The sequence below is a fragment of the Musa acuminata genome, chromosome BXJ2-1 (assembly GCF_036884655.1).
Source record: "Musa acuminata AAA Group cultivar baxijiao chromosome BXJ2-1, Cavendish_Baxijiao_AAA, whole genome shotgun sequence".
Classification (NCBI taxonomy): Eukaryota; Viridiplantae; Streptophyta; class Magnoliopsida; order Zingiberales; family Musaceae; genus Musa; species Musa acuminata.
Window position 1 is genome coordinate 22,815,716 of NC_088338.1, and position 27,548 is coordinate 22,843,263.

Sequence of the window (27,548 nt, forward strand, 5' to 3'; positions counted from 1 at the left end):
TCTCAATCAATTGCTTCTCAAAAAGTTGTAATCTCAGCTGAGATTTGAGGGGTATTTATAAGCCTTAAGAGGATTCAAATTTGGGCTCCAAAATTTGAATTCTCTTTGGGTTCCCGATGCTGGCGGTGCCACTGCCTATCAGTGGCGATGCCACCGCCTGTCAGTGTTAGACATTGACAGTGCTGGGCGGTGCCACCGCCCAGCCCAAGCGATGTCACCGCCCAGCTCTCGGGGGCTGGGCGGTGCAACCGCCCAGTTTAGCGGTGCCACCACTAGACCCTTCGGTTCACTAGTTGGGCTTCAAATTTAGCCCAAACCAAGTCTAATTTTAGCCCAGTTGGCCCCTAACCAGGAAATAGGATTATCTCTTAATCCTAATCCTAATTACAAGTGAACTACATAACTAAAAACATCCTAAGCATGTTTTCAACCGCGAACGTCGAGTCTTGTTCCGGCGAGCTTTCCGACGAACTTCTTCCGATGGACTCCCAGCAAGCTCCCGATCTTGTGATGACTTTAACGAGTAGCCAAGCCTTCTCGGTGATCTCCGTGAACCTCCGACGATCTCTTCGGCGAACTTCCGAAAATTCCGACAGGTTCCCGATTTCTTCTCGGTTGGTTCCGGCAGCATCTCCGACGATTCTTCGGACTCTTAAACGTCCATCGAACTTGACTCCGGTATTCGTGCTTTGTGTTTTCTGGTTATCGTAGTTAATCCTGCGCACTTAACTCAATAATATGGATTAGATCAATTAACCCATCAATTGATTTTATCATCAAAATCCGAGATTCAACAAAGATCATCACGAAAGGAACATTGCATAATGGTTTATTTATGCTACACACTACTCCAAATATCATGAATCTAAGTGTGTCTAAGAGGAAACGAGATGAGGTGAATAGTGCATACCTGTGGCATTGTAGGCTAGGTCACATCCATGAGGGAAGTATTCAAAAGTTGCTAAATGATGGATATCTAGATTCATTCGACTATAAGTCATATGCAACTTGCGAGCCTTGCTTTCATGGAAAACTGACCAACTCTCCATTTAGTGGAACTAGAGATAGAGCCACTGAGCTATTGGAACTTATACATAATGATGTATGTGGACCCATGTCAACTCATACCATTAGTGGTTACTCCTACTTCATTACCTTTACTGATAATTTCTCAAAGTATAGATTTGTGTACTTAATAAAGTACAAGTCCGAGGCTTTTGAGGAATTCAAAGAGTATTAGAATGAAGTGGAGAACCAGACTGGAAAGAGTATCAAGACTCTTCAATTAGATCGAGGAGGTGAGTACTTAAGTATAGAGTTTACTCAATTCCTCAAAGACCATGGGATATTATCCCAATGGACACCTCCTTATATACCTCAGCCCAATGGTGTTTCTGAAAGGAGAAATCATACGCTAATAGACATGGTACGGTCCATGATGAGTTTCGCTGACCTACCCATCTCATTTTGGGGATATGTCCTAGAGACTACAGCTTACCTTCTGAATAGAGTTCTAACTAAGTCGGTAGTGTCTACACCATATGAGATATGGAAAGGGAAGAAGCTCAATCTTAAGATTGTTAAGATTTGGGGCTGCCCTGCCCACGTTAAAAGACACAACCCCGATAAGTTATAATCGAGGACAGAGTGGTGCAAGTTCGTGGGATACCCCAAGGAAATTTTTGGGTATTATTTCTATCATCTCAAGGACCAAAAGGTCTTTATAGCCAAGGGAGCAGTGTTCCTTGAAAAGGAACACATTTATGATGGAGATAGTGGGAGCATGATAGAGTTGAGCGAGGTTGGAGAACCAAGCTCATGCACCACTCTACAGCCCGAGTCTATTCAGGTACCTAACACACAAGTTTCAACTTTACGTAGGTCTGGTAGAGTATCACATCAACCTGAGAGATTTGTGGGACATGTTAGAGGAGAGAATGTTGAAAATATTGATCCTCAAACCTATGAGGAGGCTATTATGAGTATAGACTCCAGGAAGTGGCAAGAAACTATGAATTCTGAGATAGATTCTATATACTCCAATAAGGTTTGGAACCTAGTTGATCCACCCAAAGGTATTGTACCCATCGGTTGCAAGTGGATCTTTAAGAAAAATATCAGAGTAAATGAAAAGGTAGAGACCTATAAAGCAAGGCTAGTGGCTAAGGGGTATCGTCAAAGGCAAGGTGTTGAATATGACGAAACCTTCTCACCCGTAGCAATGGTAAAATATATCAGAATTCTATTGGCTATTGCAGCACACTATGATTATGATTATGAGATCTGGCAGATGAATATGAAAACTGCATTCCTCAATGGGAACCTTGAGGAGGAGGTGTATATGATATAACCTAAGAGATTTGTGTCAAAGAACTGCCCAGATAAGGTGCGTAGGTTACTTAGATTCATTTATGGACTAAAGCTTCTCGAAGTTGGAACATAAGATTTGATGAGGCAATTAGATCTTATGACAATCAGATCTTATGACTTCGTTAAGAACGAAGATGAGCTTTGTGTGTACAAGAAGGTAAGTGGGAGCGTTGTCACCTTTTTGGTGTTATATGTGGATGACATCCTGATCATTGGGAATGATGTAGGAATACTATCCACAGTAAAGGCTTGGTTATCTAGACACTTCTCCATGAAGGACTTAGGGGAAGCATCCTATATCTTGGGGATTCGGATATATAGAGGCATATCTAAGAGGATGCTTGGCTTGTCCCAGTCCAAGTACATAGAAACCAATGTCAAAAGGTTTGGCATTAAAAATTCCATGAGAGGTCTCATACCGATGAGACATGGGATATCGCTTTCTAGGAGTATCTCCCCAAAGACTCCAGAAGAAAGGGCGAATATGGATATGATACCTTATTCCTCAGTGATAGGTGTTGAATCTTAGGTTTTGATGATGAAGTTAATTGATGGGTTAATTGATCTAATCCATATTATTGAGTTAAGTGTGCAGGATTAACTACGATAGCTTGAAGACATAAAGAAAGTTTACCATAGTCAAGTTCGATGGGTTTTCGAGAGTCCGCCGAAAGTCCGAAGAATCGTCGGAAGTACTACCGAAACTAACCAAGAAAGAATCGGGGACATGCCGAAGTTTTCGGAAGTCCGCCGGAAAGATCGTCGGAGGTTCATGGAGATCACCGAGAAGGTTCAAATACTTGCCAAAGACTCATTGAACTTGCCATAAGACTGGGAGCCTACTGGGAGTCCGTCGGAAGAAATCTGAGGGTGTATCGGAAGTCTGCCGGAAGTTCATCGGAAAGCTCACCGGAAGGAAACTCGACGTTGCCGCTTAAAATTTTGCTTAGGACTATATCTTAATTTCGTAGTTTGCATATAATTAGGGTTAGGATTAAGGGTTAATCCTATAACCCGGTTATGGGCCAATTGAGCCCGAGTTTTGACTAGTTTGGGCTAAGTTTGGAGTCGAACCAGTGAGCTGGAATAGTCCAAGCGGTGGCACTACCGGACTGGGCGGTGGCATCGCCCAAAACCCAAGAGTTCCGGTGGTGGCACCGCTAATACACTGCTAGACTGGGCGGTGGCACCGCTCAGAAACCAAGAGGTCTGGCGATGGCACCGCCAGTACACTGTTAGTGTCAGACACTGACAGGCGGTGGCACCGCCACTGATAGGCAATGGCACTACGAAACCCAAAAGTAATTCAAATTTAGAGCCCAAATTTGAATCCTTTTGGGGCCTATAAATACCCCTCAATTCCCAGTAGAGATAATACCTTTTTGAGAAGTTAGAGATTGAGAAAAAGCTTTAGCAAAGTCTTGTTTTCAATAGTTTAAGTGTTCACCTCCCTCTTTCTCTTTGAAAAATATGTAAGAGTGTGAACCACTTGTAAAAAGGTTGTAAGAGGGGTATTTAGTCCTTCCCCTTCAAAGTGATTTGCTAGTGAAAGTTGGGAGCCTCATCGAAGAAGGCTTTGCAAGTGAATGTAGGTTATTTGACCGAATCACTTTACATTGCGGTGTTCCTTGAATGTGTGAGTGTTGAATTTTCTGAACAACTTATCTTCTTAGCAGCAAACTGTTCAGTTTTCTACTCCCTACTCTTGACTTCCTTTACTCGAGCTATTTTAGCCAAGTCATACTTCATCGAATCGAAATCTCTACGCATTTACGAAATCGACTTCAAACTTACGAGTTTTAATCCGTTGAATTAATTCACCCCCCCCCCCCCCCCCTCTTAGTGCCGCTCCGATCCTAACAATTGGTATCAGAGCAAGGCTCACTCTCATATTTGGTTTAATACCCAAGAGAGATGGCTTACTCCGGCATACAAGAGGGTAACTCTATTACACGTCCGCCTATGTTTAATGGGTCGGATTACACGTATTGGAAGACTCGTATATGGATCTTCCTTATTTCCATGGATTTTAAGCTTTGGAATATTGTCGAAAATAGATTTCAAAAATCTTCTCTTCCGATGAGCAAATGGGATGAATCGGAGAAGAAGGTTTTTACTTTAAACGCCAAGGCTATGAATGCCTTGTTTTGTGCACTTGACAAAAATGAATTTAATCGCGTTTCGATTTGCGATTCAACTTTTTATATTTGGATAACTCTTGAGGTTACTCATGAAGGCACTAGCCAAGTGAAAGAGTCCAAAATCAACATTCTTGTGTATTCTTATGAACTTTTCCGGATGAAACTAAGTGAGTCCATCGGAGACATGCACACCCGTTTCACGGATGTCATCAATGGACTCAAAGCTCTTGGTAAAGATTTTTCTAACGTTAAACTAGTAACTAAAATTTTAAGATCCCTTCCAAAGGGTTGGGATCCAAAAGTTATGGCCATTCAAGAGGCAAAGGATCTTAAAACATTTCCTCTCGAAGAACTTATTAGGTTTCTTATGACCTACGAAATGAAGTGTCATGCTCATTAAGAGCTCGAGAACCCCCTTCCAAAGAACAGGAATGATATGACACTTTGAACACAAGAATAACACTTGAAAGAAACATCAAGTGATGAGGACAGTGACGATGACATTGCACTTTTAACTCGAAAATTTAAAAAAATTATAAGAAAGAACCAATTTGAAAATAATACCAAAAACAAACTTGAATATAAAAAGGACAAAGTAATATTCTATGAATGCAAGAAGCCGGGGAACTTCAAAAATGAATGCTCCTAAGCCAAGAAGAAGCAACCGAAGAAGAAGAAAGCCTTAAAAGCAACTTGGGATGACTCAAGTGATTCCGAGAATGAAGAAGCTAGCAACAAAGAGGAGACAAACTTCGCGCTAATGGCTTTAGGAGGAGAGGTATGTGATTTAATTAATGAAGATTTATCTTTCGATGAACTTTCTATCGCTTTTTATGAATTATTTGATGAGTGTAGAACTATTAGTAAGAAGTTCAATCTATTAAAGAAAGAGCATGCTTTACTACAAAATAATCTTGATAGTCTTCAAACTCCTCCATGCTCTAAGTATGAACACTTAGAAGCAATAAAAAATAAAAATTTGCTACTTAATGAGACCTTAAACAAGTTTAAGGTCGGTAGCAAGGGATTGGACATGATCCTTACAAACAAGGGTTACATCGCAAATAGAAGTGGAATTGGTTTTGTGAGAGGATCTCACCAAAATCCTACCACTTTCATTAAAGGACCCACATTACACATTTCACCTTGTTTGAAATGCAACTTTTGTTGTAAATCCGGACATGTTGCTTACAAATGTCCATTTAGAAAAATTAGTCCACATAAGTTGATATGGGTTCCTAAAGGAACTATAAATACTTCAATGATGAATAACAACATTGGTAGATCAATTTTTGAGGCACCCAAAATCAAATGGGTACCTAAAAACCATCATCTTTTGTAGACAAACTCACAAGCTAGGAGCAATATATGGTATCTTGATAGTGGATGCTCAAGACATATGATTGGAGATCCATGACATTTCTCTATGCTCACTAGCAAAGAAGAAGGGTACGTCACCTTCGGAGACAACAACAAAGGCAAAATCATTGGCAAGGGAACCATAGGTAACAAATCATGTTTTTTAATTAATGATGTGTTGCTAGTTGATGGATTGAAACATAATCTCTTAAGTCTTAGTCAATTATGCAATAAAGGTTATATCGTTAGATTTGGATCTAATGCGTGCATTATTGAAAAACCAAACAATAACTTGTAAATGATTGTTTTAAAAAAAAATAATGTCTACACCATCAACCTTGATGAACTTAATAATGAAATGTGCTTCTCCGCTTTAAATGATGATGCTTGGCTTTGGCATAGGAGATTAGACTATGCAAGTATGAAACTAATATCTAAGAACTCATCTAGAGAGTTAGTACGAGGGATTCCCAATATGAAGTTTATTAAGGACAAAGTAAGTGATGCGTGTCAACTAGGTAAACAAATAAAAACTAGTTTTAAACCAAAAAATCAAATTAGCACCACTAAACCATTGCAATTGATCCATTTGGACTTATTTAGACTAATTGACACAACGAGACTAGGAGGAAGCAAATATGCTTTTGTAATTGTAGATGACTTTAGTAGATACACTTGGACCTATTTCTTGGCTCACAAAAGTGATTGTTTCAAATGTTTTTCTAAATTTTGTAAACTTACTCAAAATGAAAAAGGCTTCATGATTTCATCAATTCATAGTGATCACGGTAGTGAATTCCAAAGTTTTTGTAAATCCAATGGATATAATCATAACTTCTCCACTCCGAGAAATCCTCAACAAAATGGGGTAGTTGAAAGAAAAAATAGAAATTTATAAGAAATGACAAGAACCTTGTTAAATGAACATAGTCTACCTAAGTATTTTTGGGCCGAAGCCGTTAATACGGCTTGCTATGTCATGAATAGGGGTCTAATAAGACCATCTCTATCAAAAACTCCCTATGAATTATGGAATAACAAAAAATCAAATGTTTCTTATTTTAAAGTTTTTGGTTGCAAATGCTTTATTTTAAATGAAAAGGATGCCTTAGGAAAATTTGATGCTAAATCCGATGTAGGCATCTTTCTTGGTTACTCTTCCATTTCTAAGGCTTTTCGTGTTTTTGTCAAAAGAACCTTAGTTATAGAAGAGTCTATTCATGTAGTTTTTAATGAAATTTCTAAGTTAAAGAAAAATGATTTTGATGATGATCTTGGTTTTGATAATTTGAATTTAAATGAACCCCCTTCTCAAAATAGCAACTTGGATGTATCTTTTTCAAAAATTTCCTTACCCAAAGAATAGAAGTATGTAGAGGCTCATCCAAAGGAGCTAATTATAGGAGATACATCAAAAGTGTTCAAACTCGTTCTTCCTTCAAGAATTTTTGTGCTAACGCCGCCTTCTTTTCTCAAATTGAACCTAAATACATTGACGAAGCCTTGAAAGATGATTCATGAGTTATTGCAATTCAAGAGGAATTAAACCAATTTGAGAGGAATGAGGTATGGAAGCTTGTTCCCAAACCTAGTGACCATTTAGTCGTTGGTACTAAATGGGTCTTTAGAAACAAGTAAGATGAATGTAGTATCGTGGTTAGAAACTGTTAGGATCGGAGTGGCACTAAGAGGGGGGGTGAATTAGTGCAGCAGATTAAAACTTATAAGTTTAATAACGAATTCGTAAATATGAGAAGATTTCATTTCGATAGTAACTTGAGTAGATGAAAACCGAAAGCTAATAGTAGTGTAAATAACAATTTTAGGAAAGTAAGAACTCACACATTCAAGGAACATACCAATTTAAAGTTGTTCGGTCAAAATTACCTACATCCACTTGCGAAGCCTTCTTCGAATAGGCTCCCAACTTCCACTAGCAAATCACTTTGAAGGGAAAGGACAAATACCCCTCTTACAACCTTTTATAGTGGTTCACACTCTTACAGATTTTCATTGAGAAAGAAGGAGGTGAACACTCAAGCAATTAAAAACAAGACTTGCCAAAGACTTTGTTAAGGTTTTTTTTTCTCAATCTATTGCTTCTCAAAAGTTGTATTCACTGCTAAGAATTGAGGGGTATTTATAGGCCCCAAGAGGATTCAAATTTGGGCTCTAAATTTTGAATTCTCTTAGATTCCCGATGCTGGCAGTGCCACCGCCTGTTAGTGTCTAACACTGATAATGTACTAGCGATGCCACTGTCGGACCTCTCGGGTACTGGGTTGTGCCCCTGCCCAGTCCGACAGTACCACCGCTCGATTCTCGGGTTCTGAGCAGTGCCACCACCCAGTCCGACGGTTCCACCGCCCGACTTTACCGGTCATTGGTTGGGCTTCAAATCCGGCCCAAACCAAGTCATATTTGGGCCCAGTTGGCCCCTAACCAGGATATAGGATTATCCCTTAATCCTAACCCTAATTATATACAAACTATGCAATTGAAAACATAGTCCTAAGCAAATTTTTAACTGGCAAACGTCGAGTCTCCTTCCGGCGAGCTTTCCGGCCATCTTCCGGCTGACTTCCGATACACCCTCAGATTTCTTCCGGCGGACTCCCAGTAGGCTCCCGATCTTGTGGCGAGTTCGGTGAGTAGCTGAGCCTTCTCGGTGATCTCCACGAACCTTTGAAGATTTCTTCGGCGGACTTCCGAAAGTCCCCGATTTATTCTCGGTTGGTTCCGGAAGCATCTCCAACGAATCTTCGGATTCTCGAACACCCATCGAACTTAACTCCGGTATCTTTGCTTTATGTTTTCAGGCTATCGTAATTAATCTTGTATACTTAACTCAATAATATGGATTAGATCAATTAATCCATCAATTGATTTCATCATCAAAATATGAGATTCAACAATCTCCCCCTTTTTTATGATGATAATCAATTGATGATGGAGTTATAACTCCCCCTATCTTTATGCCATATTATGAGAGGATAAAAATACTTGAATTCAATCTCTTTGAATTCAAGCCTAAGCCGATAAGTTCTATCCGTTTGATCTTATCGTTATTCTCAATAAGCATGAGCAAATACGAAACTTCGTATTTCTCATAATTTCAAGCTATGAAAATTATTTTCAAGTCAAATGATAATAGACAATTATCATTTCGATAAGAGATATGAACTTTCAACATAAATTTCATGATATAAATATAAGGCATGATTTCATATGATCAACTAATCTAAGAACTTGCGATATTCTCAAAGAGTTTTGCGATGCATATAAGACATTTGCATTACACAAGCTTTTGCAATTCATATAAGTCATGCTATCGATGCATATAAGACATTTGCATTACACAAGCTTTTGCAATTCATATAAGTCTTGCTATCGAAGCATATAAGACATTTGCAATTCATATAAGTCTTGCTATCGAATTGGCACAAGTCATGTTTTGCTCATTCTTCTCCCCCTTTGTCATCAATGAAAAGGAGATGAGACTTTAAGCATACAATTTGTGATCATGAAATCATTATAAAAGGAATTCAGCATTAAGATCGATCATCCAAAATTCATCTCATAAAAAAAATCACCATTTATCCAGAATTTATCTCATTAAAAATTCAGCATTCATCCAGAATTCATCTCAGCATTCATCCAGAATTCATTTAAAAAAAAATCTGCATTCATCCAGAATTTATCTCATAAAAAAAATCAGCAATCATCTATAATACATTTCAAAAATTCAGCTTTCATTCAAAATTCATCTCATTAAAGAAGCATGGCTTTCATACAAAAGAAAGAAGATGACAAAACTTTAACTTAGCATTAAGAGTAATCATACAAGGATCGCATGTCAAGGTAATAGAATAAAAAGGCATATCAATTAATCCTTAGGAGGAAATCCATAGTTCTTATACATGACATCTATTTTTTGATTCATTTGTCACAGTTCCTTCAAAATTTCAATTTGCTTAATTTGAATTTGCTCTTGTTATGATTTGAGTTGTTCTTGTTGTGATTTGATCTGATGCAATTCTACCATAATGAGTTCTTTAGAAGATGAAGTAGGAGCTGAAGGTGCTACACCAAAGGGACTAGGAGGAGGAGATTCAATTCCCCTAAAAATTGGTGTTTCAGGGTGTTCTACTGGTGGAGGAATTGGATCAGTCCTTCTAGGTTGCCTAACCCATATACCATTGCTAAATGTACACCTAAATCTTTTCAGTTGATTTCTATTGATGGTGTTAAATCGATCAACTTGAATTATTTCTTCATCAAGCGAGACACAAATATCATGGGCAAGTATTAATCGAGTGATTAACTCCCCATATGGTAACATAGTGTCTTTAGCTATTATATCCTGCATGTGTTGCCGGATTAAGTATCCAAAGCAATTATGTTGTCCAGTCATAATCCAGTACATAGTGCTTAGCTCTATTTAACTCATTTCATCAAGATGAAATTGCTTGGGAAGTAGTATGCTAATCATGATATGATGAAGAATTTTAGAGTTAAAGGGTAGTAAGTGCTCGCAACTTTTGGGTATAATGCCTAGGTTCAGATTTTTAAAGATAGTTTCTAAGGCTTCGGAGTAAGTTGCTCTGATTACATTGACATCCCATTTATTTCTAAAGTAACAGCCCCTATCATTTTCAGTAATTCCAATTAGTTCACAAATAGTACTATCAAAGATTTTAATTTGTTTTCCTAAAAGATAAGTACTTAGGCTTTCGTTGTCCACACATAAGTTTGCATAAAATAGCCTAACTAACCTAGGATAAATTGGTTCATTGATTTGTAGGAGAGGTAAGACATCTAAATGTGCAAACCATCTAATGGGTTCTAGGTTTCCTAGTTCATCTAGATCTGTTAGGATCGGAGCGGCACTAAGAGGGGGGGGGTGAATTAGTGCAGCGGATTAAAACTTCGATTTTAATCAAATCTTTCGTACAATACGAAATCGTAATGGGGAAATGCTTGACAGTAAGAAGGAAATGCTTAAGAAATCGTATTTGCAAGATTGTGCAGTAAGAGTAATGAGGAACTAAAGCAGTAAGAAGATTTGCAGTAATGTAAATGACAATAATAAAAAGCAAACCAGGGATTACGCCGATTTTTAGAGTGGTTCGGTCAAATGACCTACTCCACTTGCGAGGCCCCTCTTCGATGAGGCTCCCACCTTCCACTAGCAAGTCTCTTGAAATGGAAGGGTAAACACCCCTCTTACAACCTTTTACAAGCAGCTCAACCTCTTACAAATTTTCAATAAGAAAGGAGGAGGAGAACTCTCTAGCAAATTGAAAACAAGACTTGCTAAGACTTTCTAAGACTTTTCTCTCAATCAAAATGCTTCTCAAAAGTTGTAACCTCAGCTGAGATTAGAGGGGTATTTATAGGCCTCAAGAGGATTCAAATTTTGGGCTCCAAAATTTGAATTTTCTTAGGGTTTCCGGTGCTGGAGGTGCCACCGCCCAACCAGGCGGTGCCACCGCCCAGCGCTCGGGTGCTGGGCGGTGCCACCGCCCAGCCAGGAGGTGTCACCGCCCAGCTAGGCGGTGCCACCGCCTACAGTGTTTTCAGCCCAACTACAGTGTTTTCAGCCACTAGTTGGGCTTCAATCTTGGCTCTCTAGTTCGCTGGTTTAGCTTAATTTTTAGCCTAAACCAACTCTGACTTTGGGCCCAGTTGGCCCCTAACCAGGATATAGGATTATCTCTTAATCCTAATCCTAATTACAAGTGGACTACATAACCAAAACACATCCTAAGCAAATTTTCAACCGCGAACGTCGAGTCTTGTTCCGGCGAGCTTTCCGACGAACTTCTTCCGACGGACTCCCTGCAAGCTCCCAATCTTTGTGATGACTTTTAACGAGTAGCCGAGCCTTCTCGGTGATCTCCGCGAGCCTCCGACGATTTCTTCGGCGAACTTCCGACACGTTCCCGATTTCTTCTCGGATGGTTCCGGCAGCATCTCCGATGATTCTTCGGTCTCTTAAACGTCCATCGAGCTCGACTCCGGTATCCTTGCTTTATGTTTTCTGGTTATCGTAGTTAATCCTGCACACTTAACTCAATAATATGGATTAGATCAATTAACCCACCAATTGATTATATCATCAAAATCCGAGATTCAACAATCTCCCCCTTTTTGATGATGACAATCAATTGATGACGGAGTTAAACATAACTCCCCCTATCTATATGCCATATTATGATAAGATAAAAAACACTTGAATTCCATCCCATTGGATTCAAGCATAACCCGATAAGTTCTAACCGTAGAACTTATCGTTATTCTCATTAAGCATAATGTAAATGCGAAACTTTGATGAAAATCTTTTTCAAGTCGAAAGATAAGAGACAAATTTTACTATGACAAGAGATAAAGATTTTCAACTTGAATTGCATGATTATACATTTTAGACATGCATTCAATATGATCAATCAATCTTATGATATTTTCAAGGATTTTGCAAGGCATATAAGATAATCATCGATCGATCACTTTTCTCAAGGATTTTGCAATTCATATTTTGTCATGCTATTAAGAATGATATAAGTCATCACTTTTCTCCCCCTTTGTCATCAACAAAAAGGAAAATGAGACTTGAAGCACATATTTTGTCATACAACGATTTTATCATTGAAAATTAAGTATGCAAAAATATTTACGCAGAATTCATTTTAGAGGAAAATTCAGCATGCATTCATATTATCTAATCTCTTCTTTCTATGAATAATAGAAATTGTAGATGTATAAGAGAGAGATTGGGATAAAAAATTCAAGTAGTGATTTCACGAAGTCAAGATCATAATTCGAATACAAACTCATTCAAATCGTCAAATTCATGAAAATCTCAACATTACTTTTTAATCATCACATAAGGCATTTAAATAATTTTTGAAACATAGGAGAATGATGAATTTAAGCATACAATGTTTCAATCAAATTCAAGTCATGAATGCCAATACTTTCATATTTGTAAGTATCAATTCATGAATGCCAAAAGATATTATTTGTGATTCCAATTTTGCAAGATCAAGATTATGATTTAGATAAAACTTATTTAAATCAAATTGCTAACTTGAAATTCATAATCAAGTCATCAAAGTCGATTTCGAGATTTCACAACATGTCATATGGAATTTGAAGGAGAATGAGATATGGAAAGAAGATGAAAAACTTTACGGAAAATCCAATCAAACAAGTTTATTGTTTAGGGACAATTTAACATACCTAATTCCCTTCTAATGAATTCAAATTGGTCTTCATTCAAGGCTTTTGTGAATATATCTGCTAATTGATGCTTTGTGTCAATGAATTCTAGAACAACATTATTGTTAAGGACATGATCGCGTATGAAATGATGCCTAACGTCAATGTGCTTAGTTCTAGAATGCTGAATTGGATTTTTAGTAAGGCATATGGCACTAGTATTATCGCATTTTATGGGAATATTTTCAAGGTGAATTCCATAGTCTTCTAATGTATTTTTCATCCAAATTACTTGTGCACAACATGCACTTGCAGCAATGTATTCGGCTTCCGCCGTAGATAGTGCAACTGAATTTTGTTTCTTGGAAGTCCAAGAAACAAGTGCATGTCCTAAAAATTGGCATGTTCCGGATGTACTTTTTCTATCTATCCTGCATCCGCCAAAATCGGCATCTGCATAAGCTATTAGATCAAAATTTTCAGATTTTGGATACCACAATCCTAAATTTGGAGTTCCTTTAAGATACCTAAATATTCTTTTAACACACTTAAGATGAGATAATTTAGGATTAGATTGAAACCTAGCGCAAAGTCCTACACTAAATATAATATCCGGTCTAGTCGCAGTGAGGTAGAGTAGACTACCTATCATTCCCCTATATGTTTTTTGATCGAAATTTTCACCACTTTCATCCATATCTAACTTAGTCGCAGTACTCATAGGGGTGTTTATTGCTTTTGAATTATCCATGTTAAATCGTTTTAACAATTCTAATGTATATTTGGATTGGTTAAGAAATATACCATCACGAAGTTGTTTGATTTGTAATCCCAAAAAGAAAGTTAATTCACCCATTAAACTCATTTCAAATTCAAGACTCATACATTTGGCAAATGATTCACATAGTGATTCATCCGAAGAGCCAAACACAATATCGTCAACATAAATTTGCACAATAAGAAAATTATTTTCAAAATGTTTAATAAACAATGTAGTATCAACCTTGCCTTTGGTAAAATTATTTAAAATAAGAAAGGAACTAAGCCTTTCATACCAAGCTCTAGGAGCTTGTTTTAAGCCATAGAGAGCTTTAGTCAATTTGAATACATGATTAGGAAGAAGAGAATTTTCAAATCCGGGAGGTTGTTCGACAAATACTTCTTCGGAAATAAAACCATTCAAGAAAGCACTTTTAACATCCATTTGAAATAGTTTAAAATTATTACTACTAGCATAGGCAAGGAGCATCCTTATGGCTTCTAATCGAGCCACGGGAGCGAAGGTTTCTTCGTAATCGATACCTTCTTCTTGGTTGAAACCTTTGGCCACTAATCTAGCCTTGTTTCTAACCACGATACCATTTTCGTCTTGCTTGTTTCTAAAGACCCACTTAGTACCTATGACTAAGTGGTCACTTGGTCTAGGAACAAGCTTCCATACCTCATTCCTCTCAAATTGGTTTAATTCTTCTTGCATTGCAATGATCCAAAAATCATCTTTTAAGGCTTCGTCAATGCATTTAGGTTCAATTTGAGAAAGGAAAGCGGCGTTAGCACAGAAATTTTTGAAAGAAGAACGAGTTTGAACCCCTTTTGATGTATCTCCTATAATTTGCTCTTTTGGATGAGCATCTACATACTTCCATTCTTTTGGTAAAGAAATTTCGGAAGAAGATGCATTCAAATGGCTATTTTGAGGAGAGGGTTCATTTAAATTCAAATTATCAAAACCAAGATCATCATCAAAATCATTTTTCTTTAAATCGGAAATTTCATTAAAAACTACATGAATAGACTCTTCAATTACTAAAGTTCTTTTATTAAAAACCCGAAAAGCTTTAGAAACGGAAGAGTAACCAAGAAAGATGCCTTCATCGGATTTAGCATCAAATTTTCCTAAAGCATCCCTTTCATTTAAAATAAAGCATTTACAACCAAAAACTTTAAAATAGGAGATGTTTGGTTTTTTGTTATTCCACAATTCATAGGGAGTTTTTGATAAGGATGGTCTTATTAGGACTCTATTCATGATGTAGCAAGCCGTATTTACGGCTTCGGCCCAAAAATACTTAGGTAAACTATGTTCATTTAACATAGTTCTTGCCATTTCTTGTAGGTTTCTATTTTTTCTTTCAACTACTCCATTTTGTTGGGGATTCCTCGGAGTGGAGAAGTTGTGATTGTATCCATTAACTTCACAGAAATTTTGAAAGTCACGGTTTTGAAATTCGCCACCGTGATCACTCCGAATTGATGAAATCATGAAACCTTTTTCGTTTTGAGTGAGTTTACAAAATTTAGAGAAGCACTTGAAGCAATCACTTTTGTGAGCTAAGAAATAGGTCCAAGTGTATCTAGAGTAGTCATCCACAATCACAAAAGCATATTTGCTTCCACCTAGACTTGTTGTATCAATTGGTCCAAATAAGTCCAAATGAATCAATTGTAACGGTCTAGTGGTGCTAATTTGATTTTTTGGTTTGAAGCTTGTTTTTATTTGTTTGCCTAGTTGACATGCATCGCATACCTTATCCTTAATAAACTTTATATTCGGAATCCCTCGTACTAATTCTTGAGATGAGATTTTAGATATTGTTTTCATGCTTGCATGGCCTAATCTCCTATGCCAAAGCCAAGCATCATCATTTACGGCGGAGAAACACATATCATTACTTAGTTCATCAAGATTGATGGTATAGACATTATTTTGTTTTAATGCAATCATAGTCATGTTATGATTTGGTTTTTCAATAATACACATATTTGATTCAAATCTAACGATATAACCTTTATCGCATAATTGACTAATGCTCAACAAATTATGTTTCAATCCATCAACTAGTAATACATCATCAATAGAAAAACTTGATTTGTTACCTATGGTTCCCTTGCCAATGATTTTGCCTTTGTTGTTGTCTCCGAATGTGACATAGCCTTCATCTATGCTAGTGAGCTTGGAGAATTGGGATGGATCTCCGGTCATATGCCTTGAGCATCCACTATCAAGGTACCATCTCTTGCTCCTAGCATGTGATGGTGTATGTTTCTACAAGAAGGAATAATTTTTAGGTACCCATTTACTTTTGGGTGCCTCAAAAATTAATCTACCTTGTTTATCATGTTGCATAGACTTGGTCATGGTTCCTTTAGGAACCCAAATCAACTTGTTCGGACTAATTTTCTTGAATGGACATTGATAAGTTTTATGTCCATATTTGCAACAAAAGTTGCAACTTCTTTGGTGTTGAACATGTAGGATAGGACCTTTAATGAAAGTGGTTGGATTTTGGTGAGAACTTCTCACAAATCCGATTCCACTTCTCTTAGGAACGTGACCCTTGTGTGCAAGGATCATATCTAATCCTTTGCTACCAACCTTAAACTTGTTTAAGGTTTCCTTAAGAAGCAAATTTTCATTTTTTATTGCTTCTAAATGCTCACACTTAGAGCATGGAGGAGTTTGAAGACTATCAAACTTATCTTGTAGCAAAGCATGCTCTTTCTTTAAGATACTTAACTTCTTACTAACAGTTCTACATTCATCAAATAATTCATGAAAAGCGATAGATAGTTCTTCAAAAGATAAATCTTCATTAAATAAATCACATACCTCTTCTCCTAAAGCCATTAGCGCGTAATGAGCAACTTGCTCGGTGTTGGACTCCTCTTCTTCGGATGCGCTTGAATCATCCCACGTTGCCTTGAACGCCTTCTTCTTTGATGTTCTCTTTTTGGCTTGAGGACAATCGTTCTTGTAGTGTCCCGGTTTTTTGCATTCATAGCAAATCACTTGGTCCTTCTTTTGTTCAAATTTATTTTTTGTATTATTTTTAAATTTGTTCTTTCTTAAATATTTTTTAAATTTGTGAGTCAAAAGTGCAATGTCATTGTCACTGTCCTCATCACTTGATGTTCCTTTCAAGTGGTCTTCTTGTGATTTGAGTGCCATATCCTTCCTGTTCTTTGGAAGGGGGTTCTCGAGCTCGTCATGAGCTTGACATGTCATTTCGTAGGTCATTAGAGACCCAATGAGTTCTTCAAGAGGGAATGCTTTAAGGTCTTTGGCCTCTTGAATGGCCGTAACTTTTGGATCCCAACTTTTAGGGAGGGATCTTAAGATTTTAGTTACTAGTTCAAAGTTAGTAAAATCTTTACCAAGAGCTTTGAGTCCATTGATGACATCCGTAAACCGGGTGTACATGTCTCCGATGGACTCACTTGGTTTCATTCGGAAAAGTTCGTAAGAGTGCACAAGGATGTTGATTTTGGACTCTTTCACTCGGCTAGTGCCTTCATGAGTGACCTCAAGAGTTCTCCAAATATCAAAAGCCGAATCACACATTGAAACACGATTAAATTTGTTTTTGTCTAATGCACAAAACAAGGCATTCATAGCCTTTGCATTTAAAGCAAAAACCTTCTTCTCCGATTCATTCCATTCGCTCATCGGAAGAGAAGATTTTTGAAATCCATTCTCGACAATAGACCAAAGCTCAAAGTCCATAGAAATGAGGAAGATTCTCATGCGAGTCTTCCAATATGTGTAATCCGACCCATTAAACAAAGGTGGTCGTGCAATAGAATGGCCCTCTTGCATGCCGGAGTAAGCCATCTCTCTTGGGTATTAAACCAAATATGAGAGATAACCTTGCTCTGATACCACTTGTTAGGATCGGAGCGGCACTAAGAGGGGGGGGGTGAATTAGTGCAGCGGATTAAAACTTCGATTTTAATCAAATCTTTCGTACAATACGAAATCGTAATGGGGAAATGCTTGACAGTAAGAAGGAAATGCTTAAGAAATCGTATTTGCAAGATTGTGCAGTAAGAGTAATGAGGAACTAAAGCAGTAAGAAGATTTGCAGTAATGTAAATGACAATAATAAAAAGCAAACCAGGGATTACGCCGATTTTTAGAGTGGTTCGGTCAAATGACCTACTCCACTTGCGAGGCCCCTCTTCGATGAGGCTCCCACCTTCCACTAGCAAGTCTCTTGAAATGGAAGGGTAAACACCCCTCTTACAACCTTTTACAAGCAGCTCAACCTCTTACAAATTTTCAATAAGAAAGGAGGAGGAGAACTCTCTAGCAAATTGAAAACAAGACTTGCTAAGACTTTCTAAGACTTTTCTCTCAATCAAAATGCTTCTCAAAAGTTGTAACCTCAGCTGAGATTAGAGGGGTATTTATAGGCCTCAAGAGGATTCAAATTTTGGGCTCCAAAATTTGAATTTTCTTAGGGTTTCCGGTGCTGGAGGTGCCACCGCCCAACCAGGCGGTGCCACCGCCCAGCGCTCGGGTGCTGGGCGGTGCCACCGCCCAGCCAGGAGGTGTCACCGCCCAGCACTCGGGTGCTGGGCGGTGCCACCGCCCAGCTAGGCGGTGCCACCGCCTACAGTGTTTTCAGCCCAACTACAGTGTTTTCAGCCACTAGTTGGGCTTCAATCTTGGCTCTCTAGTTCGCTGGTTTAGCTTAATTTTTAGCCTAAACCAACTCTGACTTTGGGCCCAGTTGGCCCCTAACCAGGATATAGGATTATCTCTTAATCCTAATCCTAATTACAAGTGGACTACATAACCAAAACACATCCTAAGCAAATTTTCAACCGCGAACGTCGAGTCTTGTTCCGGCGAGCTTTCCGACGAACTTCTTCCGACGGACTCCCTACAAGCTCCCAATCTTTGTGATGACTTTTAACGAGTAGCCGAGCCTTCTCGGTGATCTCCGCGAGCCTCCGACGATTTCTTCGGCGAACTTCCGACACGTTCCCGATTTCTTCTCGGATGGTTCCGGCAGCATCTCCGATGATTCTTCGGTCTCTTAAACGTCCATCGAGCTCGACTCCGGTATCCTTGCTTTATGTTTTCTGGTTATCGTAGTTAATCCTGCACACTTAACTCAATAATATGGATTAGATCAATTAACCCACCAATTGATTATATCATCAAAATCCGAGATTCAACAAGATCAACATGTTTACCCTTATGTATAGTTCTTGTTTCGAAATTTGGAAACCTAAGAGCTACTTCTTTGGATCTAAAAAGATTTTGGTCATATGAATCTCCTTCAACCCTTTTCCCTTTTGTTCTTGTTGATCTCTTAGGAGCCATTATCTAGACAAGATAATAGATCAAGAATATGAAACTGTGAAGAGTAGGCAAAATAATGAGAAGAGGAAGGAAAGATTTTAGATTTTACCTTATGGAGAATTCCTTGAAAGATGGAGAGCTTAAACCAACAAGAATCCCTCTCCTAGGCTTCTAAAGGTTGGAATGAGGGTTAGAGAAGTTTTGAAGAAGTTGTGGGAGATTTAGGGAGAGTTCTCACGGGTTGGGGGCGGTTCCACCGCTGGCCCTAACCCCTTTTCTTATAAAGGGGATCTCGGGCAGTGCCATCGCTTGGCGATCGAGCGCTCAGGCGGTGCCACCGCCTGGCATGCCAAGAAAGAGAAAGAAAAAATTTCTTTCCTCCCCCTTTTTGTTTTTCAAAGGTGTTTGGCTCAAGATAGGATAGGATCTTAGATTGCACTTTAATATGTCATTTGGAATCGAAAGAGAAGGAAGAAATCAAATCCACGAAAGAATGTAAAGATGATGAAAAACTTTTCAAAATATACATTCAAACAAGCTTATTCTCAGGGACAATTTAACAAGCCTAGTTCCCTTCTAATGAATTCAAATTGGTCTTCATTTAAGGCTTTTATAAAAATGTCTGCTAATTGATGCTTTGTGTCAATAAACTCTAGAACGACATTATTGTTAAGGACATGATCACGTATGAAATGATACCTAACGTCGATATGCTTAGTTCTAGAGTGTTGAATTGGATTTTTTGTAAGACATATGGCACTTGTATTGTCACATTTTATGGGAATGTTTTTCAAATAAATTCCATAGTCTTCTAATGTATTCTTCATCCAAACACCTTGTGCATAGCATGCACTTGCAGCAATGTATTCGGCTTTCGCCGTAGATAGTGCAACTGAGTTTTGTTTCTTAGAAGTCCAAGAAACAAGTGCATGTCCTAAAAATTGGCATGTTCCGGATGTACTTTTTCTATCTATCCTGCATCCGCCAAAATCGGCATCTACATAAGTTATTAAATCAAATTTATCAGATTTCGGATACCACAATCCTAAATTGGGAGTTCCTTTAAGATATCTAAATATTCTTTTAACACTCTTATAATGAGCTAATTTAGGATTAGATTAAAATCTAGCACAAAGTCCTACACTAAACATGATATCCGGTCTAGTCGCGGTGAGATAAAGTAGACTACCTATCATTCCCCTATACGTTTTTTGATCGAAATTCTCACGATTTTCATCCATATCTAACTTCGTCGAAGTACTCATAGGAGTGTTTATTGCTTTTGAACCATCCATGTTAAATCATTTTAACAATTCTAATGTATATTTAGATTGATTAAGAAATATATCATCACTAAGTTGTTTGATTTGCACAATAAGAAGGTTAATTCACCTATTAGACTCATTTCAAATTCATGACTCATACACTTGGCAAATGATTTATATAGTGATTCATCCGAAGAACCAAAAATAATTTCGTCAACATAAATTTGCACAATAAGAAAATTATTTTCAAAGTGTTTGATAAACAATGTAGTATCAACCTTGCCTTTGGTAAAATTATTTAAAATAAGAAAGGAACTAAGCCTTTCATACCAAGCTTTAGAAGCTTGTTTTAAGCCATAGAGATAGAGGGCCTTAGTCAATTTTAATACATGATTAGAAAGAAGAGAATTTTCAAATCCGAGAGATTGTTCCACATATACTTCTTCGGAAATAAAACCATTCAAGAAGGCACTTTTAACATCCATTTGAAATAGTTTAAAATTATTACTACTAGCATAGGCAAGGAGCATCCTAATGGCTTCTAATCTTGTCACAGGAGCGAAGGTTTCTTCGTAGTCGATACATTCTTCTTGGTTGAAACCTTTGGCCACTAATCTAGCCTTGTTTCTAACCATGATACCGCATTCATCTTGCTTGTTTCTAAAGACCCATTTAGTACCAATGACTACATGGTCACTAGATCTAGGAACAAGCTTCCATACCTCATTCCTCTCAAATTGGTTCAATTCCTCTTGCATTGCAATGACCCAAGAATCATCTTTCAAGGCCTCGTCAATGTATTTAGGTTCGATTTGAGAAAGGAAGGCGGTGTTAGCATAATAATTCTTGAAAGAAGAAAGAGTTTGAACCCCTTTTGATGTATCTCCTAGAATTAGCTCCTTTGGATGAACATCCACATACTTCCTTTCCTTAGGTAAGGAAGAAAATGCATCCAAGTTGCTATTTTAAGGAGGGGGTTCATTTAAATTCAAATTTTCAAAACCAATATCATCATCAAAATCATTTTTATTTAACTCAGAAATTTCATTGAAAACTACATGAATAGACTCTTCTATAACTAAGGTTCTTTTGTTAAAAACACGAAAAGCCTTAGAAACGGAAGAGTAACTAAGAAAGGTGCCTTCATCGTATTTGACATCAAATTTTTCTAAAGCATCCTTTTCATTCAAAATAAAGCATTTACAACTGAAAACTTTAAAATGAGAAACATTTGATTTTTTGTTATTCCATAATTCAGAGGGAGTTTTTGATAGAGGAGATCTTATTAGAACCCTATTCATGATGTAGCAAGCCGTATTCACAGCTTCGGCCCAAAAATACTTGGGTAAACTATGTTCATTCAACATAGTTCTTGCCATTTCTTATAGGTTTCTATTTTTTCTTTCAACTACTCCATTTTGTTGAGGATTTCTTGGAGTGGAGAAGTTGTGGTTATATCCATTAACTTCACAAAAACTTTGGAAGTCACAGTTTTGAAATTCGCCACCGTGATCACTCCGAATTGATGAAATCATGAACCCTTTTTCGGTTTGAGTGAGTTTACAAAATTTAGAGAAACATTTGAAACAATCACTTTTGTGAGCTAAGAAATAGGTCCAAGTGTATCTAATATAGTAATCTACAATTACAAAAGCATATTTGCTTCCTCCTAGACTTGTCGTGTCAATTGGTCCAAATAAGTCCAAATGGATCAATTGAAATGGTCTAGTGGTGCTAATTTGAGTTTTTGGTTTGAAACTAGTTTTTATTTGTTTACCTAGTTGACACGCATCACATACTTTGTCCTTAACAAACTTCATATTCAGAATCCCTCGTACTAACTCTCTAGATGAGATCTTAGATATTAGTTTCATACTTGCATGGTCTAATCTTCTATGCCAAAGCCAAGCATCATCATTTAAAGTGGAGAAGCACATTTTATTACTTAGTTCATCAAGGTTGATGGTGTAGATATTATTTTGTTTTAAAGCAATCGTCGACAAGTTATTGTTTGTTTCTTCAATAATGCACACATTAGATTCAAATCTAACAATATAACCTTTATCGCATAATTGACTAATACTTAAGAGATTATGTTTTAATCCATCAACTAGTAATACATCATCAATTGAAAAACATGATTTGTTACCTATGGTTCCCTTGCCAATGATTTTGCCTTTGTTGTTGTCTCCGAAGGTAACGTACCCTTCTTCTTTGCTAGTGAGCATAGAGAAATGAGATGGATCTCCAGTAATGTGTCTTGAGCATCCACTATCAAGATACTATCTCTTGCTCCTAGCTTGTGGGTTTGTCTACAAAAGAGGATTATTTTTAGGTACCCATTTGATTTTGGGTGCCTCAAAAATTGATCTACCAATTTTGTTATTCATCATTGAAGTATTTATAGTTCCTTTATGAACCCATATCAACTTATGTGGACAAATTTTCCTAAATGGACATTTGTACGAAACATGTCCAGATTTACAACAAAAGTTGCATTTCAAACAAGGTGAAACATGTAATGTGGGTCCTTTAATGAAAGTGGTAGGATTTTGGTGAGATCCTCTCACAAAACCAATTCCACTTCTATTTGCAACGTGACCCTTGTTTGCAAGGATCATGTCCAATCCCTTGCTAGTGACCTTAAACTTGTTTAAGGTCTCATTATGTAGCAAATTTTTATTTTTTATTGCTTCTAAGTGTTCACACTTAGAGAATGGAGGAGTTCGAAGACTATCTAGCTTATTTTTTAGTAAGACATGCTCTTTCTTTAAAAGATTAAACTTCTTACTAATAGTTCTACACTCATCAAATAATTCATGAAAAGCGATAGAAAGTTCATCGAAAGATAAATCTTTATTAATTAAATCACATACCTCTTCTCCTAAAGCCATTAGCGCAAAGTTTGCCTCCTCTTTGTTGCTAGCTTCTTCACTTTCTGAATCACTTGAATCGTCCCAAGTCACTTTTAAAGCTTTCTTCTTCGGTTGCTTCTTCTTGGCTTAGGGGCATTCATTTTTGAAGTGCCCTAGCTTCTTGCATTTATAGCATATTACTTGGTCCTTTTTATGTTCAAGTTTGTTTTTGGTGTTATTTTAAAATTTGTTATTTCTTATAGATTTTTAAAGTTTTTGAGTTAAAAGTGCAATGTCATCTTCATTGTCCTCATCACTTGATGTTCCTTTCAAGTGGTCTTCTTGTGATGTATGCGCCATATCCTTCCTGTTCTTTGGAAGGGGGTTCTTGAGCTCTTCATGAGCATGACATGTCATTTCGTAGGTCATTAGAGACTCAATAAGTTCTTCAAGAGGAAATCTTTAGTTACTAGTTCAAAGTTAGAAAAATCTTTACCAAGAGCTTTGAGTCCATTGATGACATCCGTGAAATGGGTGTACATGTCTCCGATGGACTCACTTGGTTTCATTCGAAAAAGTTTGTAAGAGTGCACAAGAATGTTGATTTTGGACTCTTTCACTCGGCTAGTGCCTTCATGAGTGACCTCAAGAGTTCTCCAAATATCAAAAGTCGAATCAGAAATTGAAACACGATTAAATTTATTTTTGTCTAATGCACAAAACAAAGCATTCATAGCTTTTGCGTTTAAAGCAAAAACCTTCTTCTTCAATTCATCCCATTCGCTCATCGGAAGAGAAGATTTTTTAAATCCATTTTCGACAATAGTCCAAAGCTCAAAATCCATGGAAATGAGGAATATCCTCATACGAGTCTTCCAATACATGTAATCCCACCTATTAAACATAGGTGGACGTGTAATAGAATGACCCTCATGCATGCCAAAGTAAGCCATCTCTCTTGGGTATTAAACCAAATATAAGAGTGAGCCTAGCTCTGATACCAATTGTTATGATCGGAGTGGCACTAAGAGGGGGGGGTGAATTAGTGTAGCGGATTAAAACTTATAAGTTTAATAACAAATTCATAAATACAAGAAGATTTTGTTTCGATAGTAACTTGTGTAGATGAAAACTGAAAGCTAGCAGTAGTGTAAATAACAATTTCAGGAAAGTATGAACTCACACATTCAAGGAACACACCAATTTAAAGTGGTTCGGTCAAAATGACCTACATCCACTTGCGAAGCCTTCTTTGAAGAGACTCCCAACTTCCACTAACAAATCAATTTGAAGGGGAAGGACAAATACCCCTCTTACAACCTTTTACAATGGTTCACACTCTAACAAATTTTCAATGAGAAAGAAGGAGATGAACACTCAAGCAATTGAAAACAAGACTTCCTAAAGACTTTGCTAAGGCTTTTTTTTTTTCTCAATCTATTGCTTCTCAAAAGTTGTATTCTCTATTGAGAATTGAGGGGTATTGTTAGGATCCTTTTATTTTTCCTTTTATTTTCTGTGCTTTCCTTTTATTTTCTGCATATTTATTAAGTCTGTTTAGTTTAGCTAAAGTCGGAACTCTATAAATAGAGATGTAACTGCTACTTTTCGCTTATCTATGAAAAATACTATTTTGTCTTTTGACAAACCCTTGGAGGTCGATCCCCTCGAAGCGATCAAGGAGGGCCGATCCCCTCGAAGTGATCATCCCCTTCTCTTCTTCTTTTTACGATAAGACTTTAGGGTCTTATCAATAGGTGTCAGAGCAGCGATCCTTGGCACGTTCCCGCTGCAACGTAACTAAAAAAAAAAAAAAATTAGAAGGAAAGGAAGAGAGAAAGCAGCCACAGCCACGCATCCCTGCTTCCTCTGCTTGCGACCAGCCCACCGCCGCCCCTGCTCTCCGGCAGGCTGCGCCCTTCCTTGCTACCTCCTTTCCACTGCCGGCGCTGCGTCCCAGCCGATCGACCAACGCCACCGCTGCCCCCCAGCCGGCGACCTCTCATCCTCGCTTTCCCGTCTCGCTCGAGCGAGAAGGATCGCTGGCGCCGTCTCCCTGCCAACGGACCACCCCTTCGTCGTTGAGACTCTCGGCGACGCTGCCCTAACTTCTCTACCACCGTGACCCCGGGTCGCAGCCGCAGCCGCTGGTTGCCCCCCTCCTCTTCACGGCGACCGAAATAGGGCAACTCACCGCTGCTGCCCTTGTTTCCAGTCGCGCCTCCACCAGCCGCGCCTCCTCCAGCACTCCTCTTACCCTTGAGTGCCGTTGCTGCCCAGCCGACCCATCACCGCTGTGGGCCACCTTGCGACGACCGCCGCTCGTCTCCCAGCTGCCGGCGCTTCACCTTGCTCTGCATTTAACCGAAACAAAGCACACTTGCTCTGGCCTTGTTTCAGTCGCGCCACAGTCGCGTGGGTTCCCTTGCTGCTGCCGGCTGTCGCCACTATCACTCCTACTGCCCGGATACTGTGCAGATGCCCTTGACTAGACATCAGAAACAAGAACTGGGGATTACCGACTTACAATCGTACGCAATGGCTACCGATAACTCAATGAAGGCACAAATGGAAGCGTTGGAAACCAGAATTGAAAATTGGCTACAAGAAACTCTTCATGATTTCAAAAAGAGCTTGTTAGAGCACTTTAGCGGGTTTCAACAAGATGGAAGCTCAAGTTCTACGCTAAACAGATAAAGAGATACAGGAAAAGGTCCCCAGGATGGTGACACACACTACCCACGTATCAGGGTAGAATTTCCACGATGGGAAGATGGGGATCCGACCAGTTGGATCTCTAGGGCGGAAAATTTTTTTCGTTTTCACAGAACTCCAGAAGAATCTAAGGTAGAAGTGGCCTCAATCCAGCTCGATGGAGATGCAATCCAGTGGTATGATTGGTACGAAACTTGCCATGGAATTCCTTCGTGGGAGCAGTTTAAAAGAGGACTTCTTGTTCGCTTTGGCCCGTCCGAATATGAGAATGTTGATGGCCAACTCGCCAAAATTCGTCAGACTTCTACAGTGTTGGAATATTAGAGTAGATTTGAAAGATTGTCCAACCAAGCTAGAGATTGGTCAGAACGACAACTTCTGGGTACATTTATTGAAGGGCTTATTCTCGAGATCCGGTGTGAGGTTAAGGCTCGTCAACCTCGCACTATGATGTCTGTGATTTCATTTGCACGTCTACATGAAGAAAAAATCAGTGTGGAATATCGTCGAAATAGAGGTGCCAATAAACAGGTGATTAGCAGGCAACCTACCTCATCTACTCCAAGTTGAAACTATAACACTAGCAGACTAACCCGAGAAGAACTCAAAGAAAGGTTAGCGAAGGGTTTGTGCTGGCATTGCGATGAAAAATGGAGTAAAGAGCATCGATGCAAACAAGGAAGACTTTTGATGATTGAACCGATCGAGGAGGAACCAGAAGTAGAAGTATTAGATTCCGATCATGAAGAAGTGGAAATTAATGATGATGTTGAAGCCGTCACACATACAGTGCATGCATTGGCTGGCTACTCTAATCCACAAACTATGAAAATTGGGGGAACTCTTAAACACTAGTCTGTCACTGTTTTGATTGATACGGGTAGCACTAATAATTTTATGGATAGAAAAATTGCCGCCCGATTAGCTTACCACATTGAATGTTGTGACAAATTTGAAGTCAAGGTCGCCGATGGACGGATTTTAACCTGTGACAGCAAGTGCTCAAAGATAAAACTAATTTTGCAAGGTCAAGAATTATTTGGGGATTTCTTTTTATTACCCTTGGAAGACTATGAAGTGGTGCTCGGAATTGAATGGCTATCAACCCTAGGTGATGTCTCCTGGAATTTTTCTAAACTGATTATGAAGTTCTTTATTAATGGAAGACAGGTGACTCTCAAAAGAAGACGTGGGGGTAATGTTACAACTATCACGAGCCATCGGATGGAGCGGGTCCTTCGGAAGACACACACCGGATTTTTGGTGCAATTGCATAACATTGAAAAGGAAATGACAGTGAACATTCCGGCTGGAAATATTGAATCATTGCTAACAGAGTTTGTGGATATATTTGTAGAGCCACACGGACTTCCACCTCTTAGATGTCATGATCATCGGATTCCACTATTACCTGAGAAGGCACCAACTAATGTCCGACCGTATAGATATCCACATTTCCAAAAGGCAAAGATAGAGAGGATTGTCACGGAGATGCTCAAAACAGGAGTTATACGAGCTAGTGTTAGCCCAT